This window comes from Macaca fascicularis, chromosome 10 (genome assembly GCF_037993035.2).
Source record: "Macaca fascicularis isolate 582-1 chromosome 10, T2T-MFA8v1.1".
Taxonomy (NCBI): Eukaryota; Metazoa; Chordata; class Mammalia; order Primates; family Cercopithecidae; genus Macaca; species Macaca fascicularis.
In genome coordinates this window covers 78,779,237-78,794,350 of record NC_088384.1, presented here as the reverse complement: position 1 = coordinate 78,794,350, position 15,114 = coordinate 78,779,237, and the positions used below count along the sequence as shown (strand labels likewise).

The 15,114-nt window shown below is 35.6% G+C and overlaps 1 protein-coding gene across 3 annotated transcripts in view; it reads left to right on the top strand.

Annotated features, from left to right (window-relative positions):
• PLCB1 (phospholipase C beta 1) overlaps nt 1-15,114 on the top strand; it is a 744,009-nt gene that overhangs the window by 380,300 nt on the left and 348,595 nt on the right. The gene's annotated exons all lie outside the window — the stretch shown is intronic.

The following is a 15,114-nucleotide window of genomic DNA, read 5'->3' as shown; positions in this document are numbered from 1 at the left end:
TTCCCAAGGTAAATAAAGGCAGGAGACGCATTAGGCACCAAATACAGAACTCTATACTCTTATTTGAGAAACACACCAAAATGATATACAAATATTACTATGTAGTATTTATGTCTTGCTTCTCTCCCCAAAATTCCCATGTGAAAATAAATTTTTTTATGACCTACATATACTGTCATTTTGCTTCATCATTTTAGGGCAATATGAGGACATCATGTATTAAATCCTGGAGAATTCTTAGTTTTCAGATTTCTTGTTGGGTATTTCCTGATCAATAATGTGCAAAGGGAGTTGATATTCGGGCCAGAACCATCACTTTAAGCATCTCTGTATTATAAGAAATTCTGACTCGGGCTACTTAATGTAGTTTCTTTTTTAAAGCATGAATGCTTTAAAGTTCATGTTTTAGTCAAGAAGGAATTGCATTTTCTCAAACCTGGCAGGCCCAGAAAAAAAGCTACTTAGAAAATCACAGTTAGGTGACAGAAGAAAAGTCCCTTTAGGGGCCATTAGCACTTTGCCTGAAGAAAAACTGTTAGTGGTTCTTCATAACTTTTTAACTTACAGAAGCAGCACTGTTGGAAAGCTCTTAGTAAAACCAACAGAAGTAAAGCAGTTTATTTTGGAGTCTCATGTTAGGAATTTCAGAATATCCCATTGGTTAATTTTAAGTTAGAGTCTTTATTATTGCAATTTCCATCATAATAATAGGCATATTATATTTGTAACAGGTGGTGGGACAAAGACTGGAGTTTGGATATATCATAGAAATCTATATACTAAACTTCTATCTATTTTGCCAGTTAACCATGGCCAACTGATTTTTTTTTCTGTGTTAACCTCCTCCATAAAGTTAGATCCAAGATTCGAGTAACAACCCATGTACCTTTTTCTAACAAACAGTACTTTATTAAAGTACAATTTACCTTCAGTAAAATGCACAAATGTTAAATGTGTATCACATAGAACTTTAACAAATATACAAACTCATTTAACAATCATCCAAATCAAGATATGGAACATCACCCCCCAAATTCCGTGTTGCCCTATTTTAGCTAACCACTCCATGACCAAAGGCAACTGCTATCCAATTTCTATGGATATAAGTAACTTGTATTTCTTTTCAACTTCATATCAGTAGGACCATACAGTATGTAGTCTTTGGGGTCTGGCTTCTTTTACTCAAAATCTGCATTTTGAGGATTTCTGAAATGTTAAAGATAGCCTAGGGCTTCTGCAAATGTCAGATGGACATACAACTCAATTTATATAAACACTGTCAGAAGTAAGCTAATATTTGTTAACCTGGAAGTTTCTGATTATCATGAAATTGTCCCTAGGCAGGGACTATGTTGTTAGCTACACAATATCTAAGAAAACTATCCTGAGACAAATTAAATATAGAAATAAAATCACAGGCAATAGCAGATATGTCTAAGCTTCTTATAGATAAGCTCATCCTAAGTACTCTTGAGGTGCAAAAAGAAAAGGCTAATTATAAATTATTCTTATCCATTTATTGAGGCTGCTCCCTTAAGGGCTACTTCTAGGTAATGCTTCATTAACCTTGTATCAGTTACTTGTTCTTGAATTTCAAAAATTCATTTTTTCCATAATTTTTATTAATTCAGTGAGGCCCTCCTTCTCATTTGTACAAATTAGTAAGGTGTCAACCTACATGTGGAGTTCCGGAGATTCATCTTAAGACTTATAAAATGGGAAAAAAAGAGAACAAGTAAAGGTATTGAGGGCCTACTACGTGCTGATGGCCAAGGTACTTTCACCTATATTAACAAATCAAATCATTTCAATAGGCCCTGTAGGGTGGCTCCTGTCTGTCATCCCAGCACTTTGGGATGCTCAGGTGGGTGGATTGCTTGAGCCCAGGAGTTCGAGAACAGCCTAGGCAACATGGAGAAAACCAGTCTCTATAAAAAGTAGCAAAAATTAGCTGTGTGTGGTGGTGTGTGACTCTGTCCCAGTTACTTGGGAGGCTGAGGTGGGAGAATCACTTAAGCTCAGGAAGTCAAGGGTGCAGTGAGTTGTGATCATGCCACTGCACTCGGGCCTGGGCAATGGAGTGAGACTCTGTCTAAACAAAAAAATCCTTTCAGTAAATTATGATTCACAGAATCCAATACATCCACTGATCCAATGGAGTGCTAGTTCAAATACATTGGTACTTAAGCATGGACTGCATTCTAAAAGTTCATCTCTACCTCAGCTATTTTACCATAGAAACACAGATATATAACTAAACACCACTTGTATAGAATAGTCAATATAAGCCTGTTGTGTGTATAATTTACTGTATCATCAAATGTAAACAGCTGTTGATCATAAGAGGCACTCCTGTTTATGTAACCAATAATAAAAGGAGAAAAAGATTGCCAATTTTTATGGTATACTACAGTCCAGTTTCCGAGGTGTTAAGGTATGAAAAGATATATCTTAGAATTCATGAAATACAGTATTTGTGTAGGACTGAAAATCCTGGCTATCAAGAATGTGGTTAAGAATCAATAATTAGGGAGGGGAAGAGAAGCAAGGGCTCAGACAACTGGAATATTCATTCAAAGCCATTTGCAGCAGACTTGGGAAAATTAAAAAATGTTCCAAGGCTCAGCCTCCCTGGACTACCACCAACAACCAAAAGAAAGTAGAGACTCAAAAATCTCAATAAAAGGGTAAAATTGTGAATTGCATTTCAACCACACAGAAACCAAAGTTCAGGAGTGCAAACTATGTTCTCCTTCTTTCTTAACGTAAGACTTTTCCATTGTAGCAAAAGTGATTAGGCAGGGCCTTGACTAAATCACTAGAACAGTGGGTGCTGGCAGTAAAGCTGGAACCTGAAAATGCCTCCAGAAGATTGTCCTTGAGAGATAAGAGTCACCTTCTCCTGTGGTAGGCAGTTCCCTACTATCCCCATGCACCCTAAAGCTGTTATGCAAGGACTCTAATCCTGTGGTATGAAAACTCAGTCGCCTCGCCTCAAGGCTAGACAGATACAGAGATACAACGTAGGATCCAGAGCTCCCCTCGGATTGAACACACGTCTTGCTTCCCTTCTTCCCTTACAAGATTTTCCTGAGCCCTTCCTCAATAAATCATTTTCTAAGAATCTCTGTTACCTCTCCATCTCAGGCTCTGCTTCTAGGGGAAACCAACCTAACACACCCATTTTATCTATGACATCATCCTCATTCTGGCCTGTGGTTATGCTAACAATTATCTTCTCCTGGAGTCCACTGAGAAGGACAAAAGCCATTCAGAATGGACCAATAAAATTCAAGGCCTATTCTTCTTTGAGCACCCCATGCTTTACACTTTCTCCTCACCTGACACACGTGGTCAAGCAGAATGCAACCCCCTTTTCTTGGAACCCAGAAAAGTCAAATTAAGGAAAATGAGTTTGGAATAATGAAACAGTCTCCTGTGGAAAGGAAGCAGACGCTACCATTTTAAGTATGAATAACTGGAAAACAAGGCATTCAATCGTCTTAATTACAGTAAGTATACAAAGCTTGCATTAGTCTTAATTACAATAAATATAAAAAATTTTTAAAATAAGTGTTCTAAGCTGCAGAAAAGTAAATATGTCCTTGCTTGTACATTATTTCAAACATAGAAAGTTAATTAAGATAAGAATATGAAATGAAGGCTTATCTTTATTTGAGACTAATTTACTGAGGCAAGAAAGTTGGTGAGGTGGGGTGAGGCCCCTGCTTCTCAAATAAGGAAATCTTAAATTAAATCAATGCCAGTCAATTGCACGGACATTTTTGTCTTGGTGTAATGTGCTGGTCAAGCTATCAAATAAAATGCTGGCCATAGATTCATGGTCCTCAATAGAATTGGTGGTTGAGGATAAGATTGCTGTAGATGCTCATCATCCTCTACAGAAGTGATGAACTGAGAGCTTATATCTTTGAAAGGGTCATATAATCCTTGGACAAAGCAGGTAATACGCCTGTTACCCCTGCTGCCTTTATTCATCCACCCATCTAAACAACCCTCCCCTCAGTGTTTACTAAATGCCAACTCTGTGCCAGGAACTAGTCTAGACACTAGGGATATGGTGGAAAGAGAATGTATAATGCTCAGGAAGTTGGGATTTAGTGAGCATTCAAAAGAAAGATTAGCAAGTCTGTGGAGCAAAAATCAGAGTCGAGGAAGTTTTGCAAATGATCCTGATCATAGCAAATATATGTGTGTGTGTGTATATATATGTATATATGGAGAGAGACAACAAATATATATATTTGTCTCTCCATATATACATATATAGAGAGAGAGTCTCTCCACATATATATATATATACATATATATATATATATATATATGGAGAGAGACAACACCTCCAAAGAAAAGAGAAAAAAAGGAAAGCACATGATCGTGAACGAATCTAGCAGTATGAGAATTTGATTGAAAGTCTCAGGGAAGACTTGAGATATAGTGAATAGTTGGCCACAGAGATGGTGTTAGTAGCGGACATCAGCTGGGTTACTGAACAACGCTTTTAAATCCACTAAAAGGGGACAAATGGAATTTACTCAGAGCTTAGTGTATTAAGATGGCTCAGATCATTGTGCATTGGGAGGGAAGAAGATGCTTGTGCATTTTCAGAGTTGAGAACTGGAGACTTTGTGTGCCTGAGAAATACCCAGTGAGACACAGAGGAAGCAAGTCCAGGGGTGCAGAAACCATGCTGCCCAGAGGCCTGCATGGGGAGCGTGTGTTGTATGAAACCAACTGGGAGGAGTTAGTACGTCAAATTTCACATTAACTAAGTAATTAATTAATTGGTTAGTCAACTAATTAATTTTAAAATACCAAAAAGCTTCCAACGAGCATTTTGAAATTTGGTATATACGTTGAAAAATACAGCAGCAAAACAAAGTATAAAAGACAACAAAATCTTAATTTATTTCAATGCTATATGTTAAAAGCCTTCATACCCAAACTGTTACTAAATATATTTACATTTACATACTCCAGTCACAACTATAATATTCTATAAACTAACATTAGAGAAGATGCTTAAAGAAAAATAAACATTAAAATACAACCATATGGCTTTAGCAATTCAGAAAATTCAATAAATCATGAAAAAAATGAACCTCCTGGGTTTTTTGTTTTTGTTTTTTTTTTCCTTTGAGGGAGGGGAGGGGAACACTACGAGTTTTCTCTTTGTTTTCTTTTTTCAATTTCTTTCTACAGGATGCCTAAGCCTAGGTCAATTGTTTTTAATAACTTCATTTTGCTAATCAGTCATGGCACTTGTTTCTCTCATTAAATGCAAGTTAGGATGAGAACAACCTTGTAAACGTGTCTTGGTCTTCTCAAGGTCATGTTTGGCCAACAGTATCAGAGTTTCTTTTTCCTTTTTTAAGCAGGCAGCCATGTTCTGATTAAATATTTATAAGTCTAGTTGAGTAAAGTTAAACGGAGCAGAAGAGGCAATTAAGAAGTAAAACCAAGTGTCAAACTGCAAGGTCTCCTTAAATGATTCAAAACCTTGGGATCCTCACACTTTTCATCGACACTCTTTGTAAGCCAGAGTTGTTTTGTTTGTATGAAAAGTGGCAGCGCTTTCTCAGATTTACTGATCCCTGTTTAGAAGTCATCTAAAAATAATATCTGAGTAACTCAAACCCTCTCCATTTTCCCCAGAAATAGTTTTACGGTAGGGGTGAGATGTAGGAGAGGGAGGGAGTGTCTGTGTACTGCCATAGCTGAGAACATTACGGTACCCACTTCCTAGTGCCTTGCAGGCACCTTTGGGGCTTGCTAAGACCTTTGGAGAAGTGTAAGCAGAGGTTAATTGTTCAACCACCTGCTTTTAGAAAGATATAAATTTTATATATGTAAAATAATTTTTAAAATCATGATTTATAGTCTATATCCCTTCAGTTACTTTTACAAAGCCTTCCAATGTCCAGAAGGAAACTGCTGGCGTGACATTTATGTAGAGGGGGAAAAAGAAAAGTAATTTTTCAATCTCAAATTGAAGGGCAGCGGATAGAGAGGGGAACATAAATTCATTATAAAATATCCTCTTAACCCATATATATATATAGCAAAAAAAAAAAAAAAAAAAAAAAAAAAAGGAGCTAATTGCAGACCAATTATGGAAAATGCCTGACCTTGGCACAAAGGCATGCTATTTATTTATAATCAGTATAAAGGATTTAGAAGCAAGGATTGCATTTATTTGGGGTTAAAATGTCATAAATATTTGTCAGCCTGGTAATATTCTAGTTAATCTGATTTTGGTGTTGATAAGGCCAAGTTCAAATAATCAATCTCAATTAGGCTGATTAGTTTCACACTAAAAAACTGTACTGAGGGGAAGCAATTTACTTAAACCCTAATTGACCATGTTGTGCCTTTGGGCACAGAGAGATCTTAAAAAGGAGAAATCAGGGAAATCACTGTACACAAACACTGGAAAAACTGACTTAATTTTCTTGTTTTTACCAGCAATTGGTTGTGTTGCTGTCAAATGGATAAAGTAGAACTTTAAAGAAAAATCAGTCTCTTAAAAATACCTGAATGAAATGAAATAAAATTCATAAAATTCTATCGAACAATTGAAAAAAAATTTTTTTTTTTGCTTGGATGCTGAGTAGCTCTGTTCTGTTAGCTCTTTCTGTAGCTCTGTTCTGTTAAGTCGTTATGACATTTGTTCAGCTCCTAAAAAACAAAAATTGGGGATTGAAAATCAATTTTAGTATTTTTTTTCTAAAGCATCAGTATACTTGAAGCCTGTGTTACTATGAATGGTTGCCCTTAAAAATGAAAGAATAGTTGTTACTTTTGGAGTGGGATAGGGCATATGAGTGGCTTATGAAACACGCTAAATATCTTATATATGATCGGGTGGAGATACGTGAGTATGTTAATTTTGTGAAACTTCATTGATTTACACACTAATAATTTATACACATACAATTTTTCTTCCTTTATACTCTAATTTTTTAAGTTGTAAAAAGGGGAACTTATAGTTAAAAAAAGGTTGGACTCCTATGTCCATTTCTACAAATGAAGCTGTCACACAGACCTGCAATTTTATTTGAGCACTGGCTCAATCATTTTCTTTTGATGATGATGTTTCTTTGATGTATGCATTTTTATCAAATATATCTAATTTGATGTTTCTTTGATGCATTTTTACCTAGCTTTTAACTGGGATCTGGTTTCTGTAGTGTAAAAATCTATTTGCAATTTCTAGTATATTATACTATTTAATGCCTTCTTCTCATTTGGAACTAGAAAATCACTTGGGTTAAATGGTGTCCAGCTGTCTTCAGAGATAAGCCCTGGCTTTGACTTATTAATACCTTTCCATCGGCCTTTCCTGGGTAACAAACATTCTTACTGTCCTCCAGTATGGTAAAATATTTACTGTAAGAGTAGTCTTGGCTCACAGTATAGTTGATGAATCCATGCTGTTTTTCAGACATTGGCTGCTCTGTTCATTACATTCTATACAATTTTGTATACTGATTCTTGGGGTTTTAATTGAATTTTAATGAAAAAATGGCCCTGATTAGCAGTAATATGGCCTGCAATGTGGTCTGCAATGTTAATATGTACCTACTGTTTCAATTTGCTGGTAAAGCTGATAATCACTGAAGAGGGCAACTGATGCAAAAAACTACGCCTGGCAATTACATTTGTCATCAAGTCAGCTTTTCACCCTTCATCTTTAGCAGCTTGCCTTCAGCTTTTATTAAAGAGCAGAGCAAAACAGGGCCAGTTCAAGCATCCTCTGATGCTTGTTTAGACTTTTCTCTGCTGACTGAGCATTTGTAATTTTAAAGGTCTGGTCTCTAGTATAGTTATGGGCATTGGTGTTAGACACATCCAGGTGATGCCAGACACACTTGAGTATGCATTCTTCAGTCACACTAACCCTGTAAGATTTAGTAAGGTAATTTTATATCTCTTAGCTTCAGATTTCTTATACAGAAAAATGGGTATAATTGTATCTTTTTCTTGGATTATTAAAAAGATTAAATGAAATTTTGGATGTAAAGTCCTTAAATAGCACCTAGTCTCCATTTCTCAACAAATGGTGACCATTGTTTTTGTTAAATCCGCTTCAGGTTTTCCCCATCAATATCAAAAATTAAGATTGGACTTGGAATAAAAGTTCTATTTTATATTTTAAATCTTACATATGAAAATAAATAAACAGCACAGATTCAATAACTATACTGCGAGTCAAGATTACTCTTATTACACTGAATGTTTTACCATATTGGAAGACAGGAAGAATGTCGGTTGCCCAGGAAAGGTCAATGGAAAGGAAAGTCAAAGCCAGGGCTTGTAAAGTACATGATTCCAATTATATGAAGTATAAACACAAGTACAATCATTTTATGGGATTAATGTCAAAATAGTAGTTCCCTTTGTGAGGCATAGTACAGTCTGGAAGAAGCAGAAGGGTTCCCAAGATGCTGAAAATGTTCCATTTCTTCATCTGGGCCATAGCTGTTGTATTTTATATATGTAAAAATTCATCAAGCTGTAAACTTAAGATCTATGCACATTATTGTATTTATGTTACAACTCAATAAAAACAAAAGGGCTTAGCAACAATTTTTTTAATTAATTGAAAAAATAAACTAGTACAGACCTTTGAGAAATTAAAAAGTCATGACAGTGCTCAGTAATCCCACCCCTAGTTTCTCTATTAAATATTCCAATAGCAGAACTATTCCAGTAATAGGTCAAATATTATTTATATGAAGGTGTTCAATGCAGCATTTCCTATTTTAGAAAAGCAACACTGAAAACAGTATAAAATAAATGTCTAATAATGTGGAAACAATTACATAATTGATGATGCATCAATTCCAAAATTATGCAGTCATCAAGAATAACTACATTATGTAAAATGGTACAGCCACTTTAGAGGACTCTTTGGCAGTGTATTATAAAACTAAACATACCTCAGCCCTATGACTCAGCAATTCCACTTCTGCATTTCTACCAATATAAATGAAGACATATGAGTCCACACAATGACTTGTACATCAATGTTCATAACAGTTTTATTCATAACAGCCAAAAACTGACAGCAATCTAAATGTCTATCAATAGGACAATGGATAAAGAAATGATGATGTATTCATACATTGCAATAAAACTCAGCAATATAATAATATGAATAGATCTAAAAAAAAGTTGGATGAAAGAAGCCAGACACAAAAGCTGTTCCACTCATAACAGGTTGCATCCTAAGTTATTCCATTCATACGAGGTTCTAGAAGGGGCAAATTAGTCTATGGTGATAGATATTAGAACAGTGGTTTACCTCTAGTGGGAAGGTGGGAAACTGGCTGGTGATGAAGATACTCTATCTTGTTTCACAGGATCTACAGCAGCCATCATATGACATTGAGGGTCTGCCCAGTAAAAGTGTAAAAGTTTCAGTCCTAAAGTTGTTGAGTTGGCGAACCAATCCTGGGATTTCCATAGTTCTTATGTAAAAGAAAATAAAACCTTATTTGTTCAATCCATTATAGCTGGTAACATTCTGTAAAAGAGGATGCAAAAGGCACTCATGACCAATACTAGATAATACGTATTCAATCATTAGACTCTTTTATGAAAAAAAAGGAGCTAAAAGTGCTCCGACAATTCCCAGAAAAATTGAAATGGGTATTTCCTATATAATGCTAAAAGAGCATCAGATATGAAGTAAGAGGGTGTGAGGAGAAGCTGCTAACTATATAATGCTTCAACAGTGAAAAAAACAGTTCTGCACAATAACCTTCTAATGATTCCTCATTGTGGATGTGTAGGTGGTTTTTACTTCCAGTCCCTTCAGTATCAGATGTTTATCATATCTCAAAATCACACACTTGATGTTTTTCCTTTGTACTGAAACTTTTAACTTGTGTTCATTCTATTTCAAGAAATATTGATGAATCATTTTGAATTATGTTCTTATTAAGACATTCATGTAAATCTGTGGTAGCTTCATAATTGTATTTAATTATGTATCCATTTATCATTTTCCAAAAGATTAAACCATGCACAAAAATATCCCTCTGTGTTCTTTTTGGCAGTATTAATAGTTGCATATACCTAGGAGAAAAAGGCAATTTAAATTTTCTCCCATGTTATTTTAGATGTATTTTACTCCTCCTCCTCAAAGTGGATATGAACAGCAACACTTCCCCCACAACCTCTAGCATATGCTCAAGGAACATTTGCAGGGATTTTATATAGTCCGTCCTCTCTTTGGATATGTTTTTAAAAATAAGGAAAAGTTTCATCTTTTGAGGAAGTGCCTTTTATTGACATTCAACTAGTTACTGACAGATTTTTACCGTTCAGTCTCTTAAAAGGGTTTGAAAGAATGAGAACAGGGTAGTTGTGTTGCTGGTCATTGTAACGTTATTTTATTTATTTTATCAATAGTTAATGCAAGCATTGTACTGCAGTCACAAAATTCAGAAGGAGGAAAAAGTTAGTCTCCCTCACACCCTTCTTCTCCAGCCATCCTGTGCCCTTTCCCAGATGTAACATTTTCGAATAGTTTAACATACATTTCTGTGCTGATTACTTTTTTGCTATTTCCAACAATATTGCTAAGAATATTCTTGTCATTGCCCCCCAGTGCACATGATTTCAAGAGTTCTGTAACTCTTGAAGTATAACAGGAACTAGAATTTTTGCATTGAATGCTATGAGTATTTTCAACCTAGTCATGTAAAATTAGTTACTGTTTTCCGGGTAGTTCTCATTTATCTTCCCATCAGGAGTGGAGGAGAGCTGTGTGGCTCCACATCCTTGCTCATAACTGTCAGTGTCAAGCTTTTCAATCTGGCATGTATGAAATCATATTTCACTGTGATTAAAATATGAATGTTCTGGACTAACAAAGTTGAGAATCTTTTCGAATGTTTATCCAGGTTTTCACTTCTACGAATTATCTTTTCAAGTGTTCTACACGTTTGTTTTTCTCTGTTGAGTTTCTTGGATTTTTTCTTATTGACTCATAAAGCATCTCTCATATATTTTGGATGTAGGTATTTGTCAGTTATATTTTTAAATGCCTAAATTAGATGCAGCACTCCCTAACTTCAAGCCTGTCTTATTTTCTAAAGTAAATATTTAAGACCCTTTCTTCTTAAGTCTTAACTACATCGTACAAGCATTGATATATAATGTATTTGCTATAATCCACTTGTTAATACAGTCTGATTTCCATTATTTCTCCTTTGATCCATGAATTGTTTAGAAGTATGTTTTTACCTATAAAAAATGGAGTATTTCTTGTAATTTTTTGATTATTTATTTAAACTAGATTGCATTAAAATCAGAGAATATGTTCAGTATGATACCAATACTTCAAAATTTGATAAGGTTAGCTTTATCACTAAAATGTGGTTAGGCTTTACGAATGCCCACATGTGCTTCACATGTATATTCTCCACTAAATCAAAATAGTACGGTGTACTTTTCAACTATTCTATGTCTTTACTGTTGGCCTATAATCACAAGAGTCTCATTTGTCCATTATTAATGAACACTTTCAGTTTTTATATTCAAATGTTTGGTTTGATCCGAGTTTATTTTTATATAAAGCGTGAAACTAAGTTCAGGCTGTTTTTTTCCCCCAGATTCCAGTTGTAACAATAGTTTTCATTGAATCATTATATTTTTTCACTACCAATTTGTTTTGTCAAGTTTACTACATACCAAATTGTCTTATTTTTATTTACTTATGGATTTTTATTTTATTTCATTAATCTATGCAAGAATGGGACATTTTTATTAAGTGACAGTAGTGAAAATTTAAACTGGGTTTTGATGCAGTGATATACTGATGGACCCAAGGTAGAAAATTAAAGCAGATTTAGAAGAGAGAATTTAGAAAAATGCATAGGGTCGTGGTCTTTTTGTCTAAAGGAGAGTGTGTGGATAATAAGTGGAAATGAAAAACCTCAGCAGAGGGAAGTACACATTGTTAACAATTATTTAGACCCATGTAACAAAAGACCATAATTCTGTAAAAAGAATTATATTAAAGAGATAAATGTCACACTAAATGATACTTGCAGGACTTACACAGGTCTCCAGAGAAAAGAGTGAATGTAATTAGTACATGTGTTATGAATGATGTTTTGACTCTAGTCCAAGCCAACTAGATTAAATACATTTAGTTTTTGAACAAAAATGGTGAGACATAATGATTACAATTGGAATGTGATAGTAATATATAATATGTATATCTTTGTGTGTATGTATTTATATATGTATGTATGTATGTATTCCTTGTGCCTAAAACACTTCCTGCTAGGAAATTAAGCCAGCCTTCTATGTTTGTACTCATAATCTATCCTCCAAGACATGTAGAGTTGATAAAAATTAATGCTTGCCTATAAAATTTCAGCAGTGCTTCTCCTAGCTCTGTACCTCCCCTCTATGTATTTGAAAAATTAATCCTGACCATCCCAGGAGGTAGAAAGGAAAGGGTGGTAAAATAAATAGCTCCCTGAGATTTTATAAATTCATTCAGATTAAAATATATATATATGTACATATATATATGTATACACACACACATATCTTGAAAAAGTTGTGATGATGTTATATATCAGAAACAAAATTGTTTCCACTCATCCAAAAGTTTAGGACTTATGAATTTTTTTCAAGCATAAATAATTTTGTTTCATAAATTTGGTTTTATTTCTTTTGATTACATAAAAAACTAGAAATGGAAATTTATGTATAGAGCAATGTAAAAATGATAGTGAGTTTAATGCTAAAATCTGATCTACTGGGCTCTGTTTAACCTAATACCCAAAACTCAGGTAATGGTTAAGTTGGGGTTTAGAGGGGCCTATTACCTTCTTCAGGGCATTGGTATTTTGTTTCCTACCTTAGTCTAAAATTAGTGTCTTATTTGCCAGTCTAATATATTTTACAATCATTCTACATTGCCTACCTTTTGGAGTATTTCTATTTAAATAAAAAAAAATGAGCATTTAAACTGGGAACCTTTTAGAGTCTTCTGAGCTATTGGGCAGTATCAGATCCTTCAGCAAGAAAGATGTTTTATCATCTACTAAGTACATAGACACTGCATCACCTTGCCCATTAAAAGCCATGTCGGGTACACATTTTGGTTGCTAGGCAGCTGCTGGGGAAGCAGTCTCTTCTACACCTATGGCTTTTACCACCTGACCTGCATTTCACACCAACCTCCCCAAACTTCCCAGGGAGTTGCGAGAGAGGATCTCATGTTCCTGTCTTCACTTTTCATTTCCCTGTCATAAGCACTCCATTTATTTGTCAGTTTTCATTAAGGACATTTCCGGGAGCTAAATATGGCAGATTTCTATTAACTGATTCTCAGGATTCACATTAAACAGAAATAGAGCAAAACCATAAAGCCATCTGTGGAATTTGAGAGTATGGAGGGGAATATATTAAGATTAAAAGATAATCCCAGTTACACTTCCATTTTCATGAAATTCGATAAAAACACTTTGGAGGAAGGAGAAGAAATGGGCCAGTGACAGGCAGGGAAAAAGAAAGAGACCTGGAAAGGAAAAAAGGCAGGAAGGCAGATGGAAGGAGAGGTAGAGAAGGATGAATGGAAGGAGGAAATGCACTTTTAAAATCATCTTTGAGATGAATATGAATGATCGTGGAAATTCCTTCCGTGACAGACTTTATTTTTGAGACGGGATCTCACTCTGTCATCCATGCTGCAGTGCAGTGGTACAATCATAGCTCGTGCAACCTTGAACTCCTGGGCTCAAGGGACACTCCCAGCCTCCCCAGCAGCTGGGATTACAGGTACACGCGCCACCATGCCGGTCTCTTCTGGCTTCAGGCAATCCTCCCGCCTCAGCCTCCCAAAGTGCTGGACTTACAGACAGGAGCCACCGCGCCCCCAGCCCTTGTGACAGACTTTTAATGAAACCATTATATTTACCTCATTGACAGCCTGTTACTGTCAGTTCCTCCAGCCTCTACAAAGCCTGCCCTCATGGTTTAGAGCCTTGGCAGTCACTCCCTAAAATTGGAGTGGAGTGAGGAAGGCAGTTCTATAGGAGGGGCTTATGGACCCCTTAAGGGTAAAGGCTGTAGGAGTCCATGCTGAGAGGTGTCTACCCTACCTTATGGAACTGGAGTGAAACAAAGGGGGCGTTGCTTCCAGCCACCTGGGAGAGCGGATCCAGAGCTTCCCCTCAGAGAGCTGGGATGTTGTCAGCAGGCATCAGACAGAGGAAAAAGCCATTTTTCTTGATTCTATTCCTGACACAAAACAACTGAGGTCTGCGTTTCTCTTTGGAAGTGAGGAAGGGAGAATAATGGAGCTTTTGCGGTGATAGACAGGGGGAAAGTGGGGAAGCAGTTAACTATCCATCTTGACAGGTGTAGGCACAGGCTGGGAAGCTGAGTGTGTCTTCATCCCTGCTCCTGAACTGCCATGGGGAGCAGGAAGCCTACAGTTTCCTTGTATCAGCAAATGCATCATGTTGAAACAATTTTACCACTTGCTTTCTGAATTTAAATATAGACTTTCCCTGAGAAGGGCTCAAGCACGCAGATGGTAAGAAAAACAACAATCTAGAAAGATAACTTCAAGTTCCTTCTCCTGGTTGGTGGAAATAGAGCAATTCTTTTCCAAAATATAATTTTTAGAGTTTTAAAGTTAAAAAAAAAAAAAAGGATAGAGTCAGTCTGGAATTTCTTAGCTGACCATTCTATCAGAGGACAGGTTTTCAGAAAATAGAGTTTATGGGAAAAAAAAAAAAACTGTTTTAAGTATGATATCTTCAGTGCAATATGTAGTTAACACATACTGTTTTGTTGTAATTAGTCAGAATATGCAATTATTATATATTAAACACATCTACATCTGTAATAAAATGTGTTGTCCTATATTTCGGAAAACTGTAAGGCTTTTGGGAAAGAAAATTTAGGAGTATACATTAAAAGCCATTTCAATGCCATTCCCTTTAACACAGTAATTCCATTTCTAAGGGAAAGAAGTTAAAAAATTGAATAAACTCACATGCATGAAAATGTTTCAATTCTAATCATGAAAAAGGAAATAATATAAGTCACCGGGAT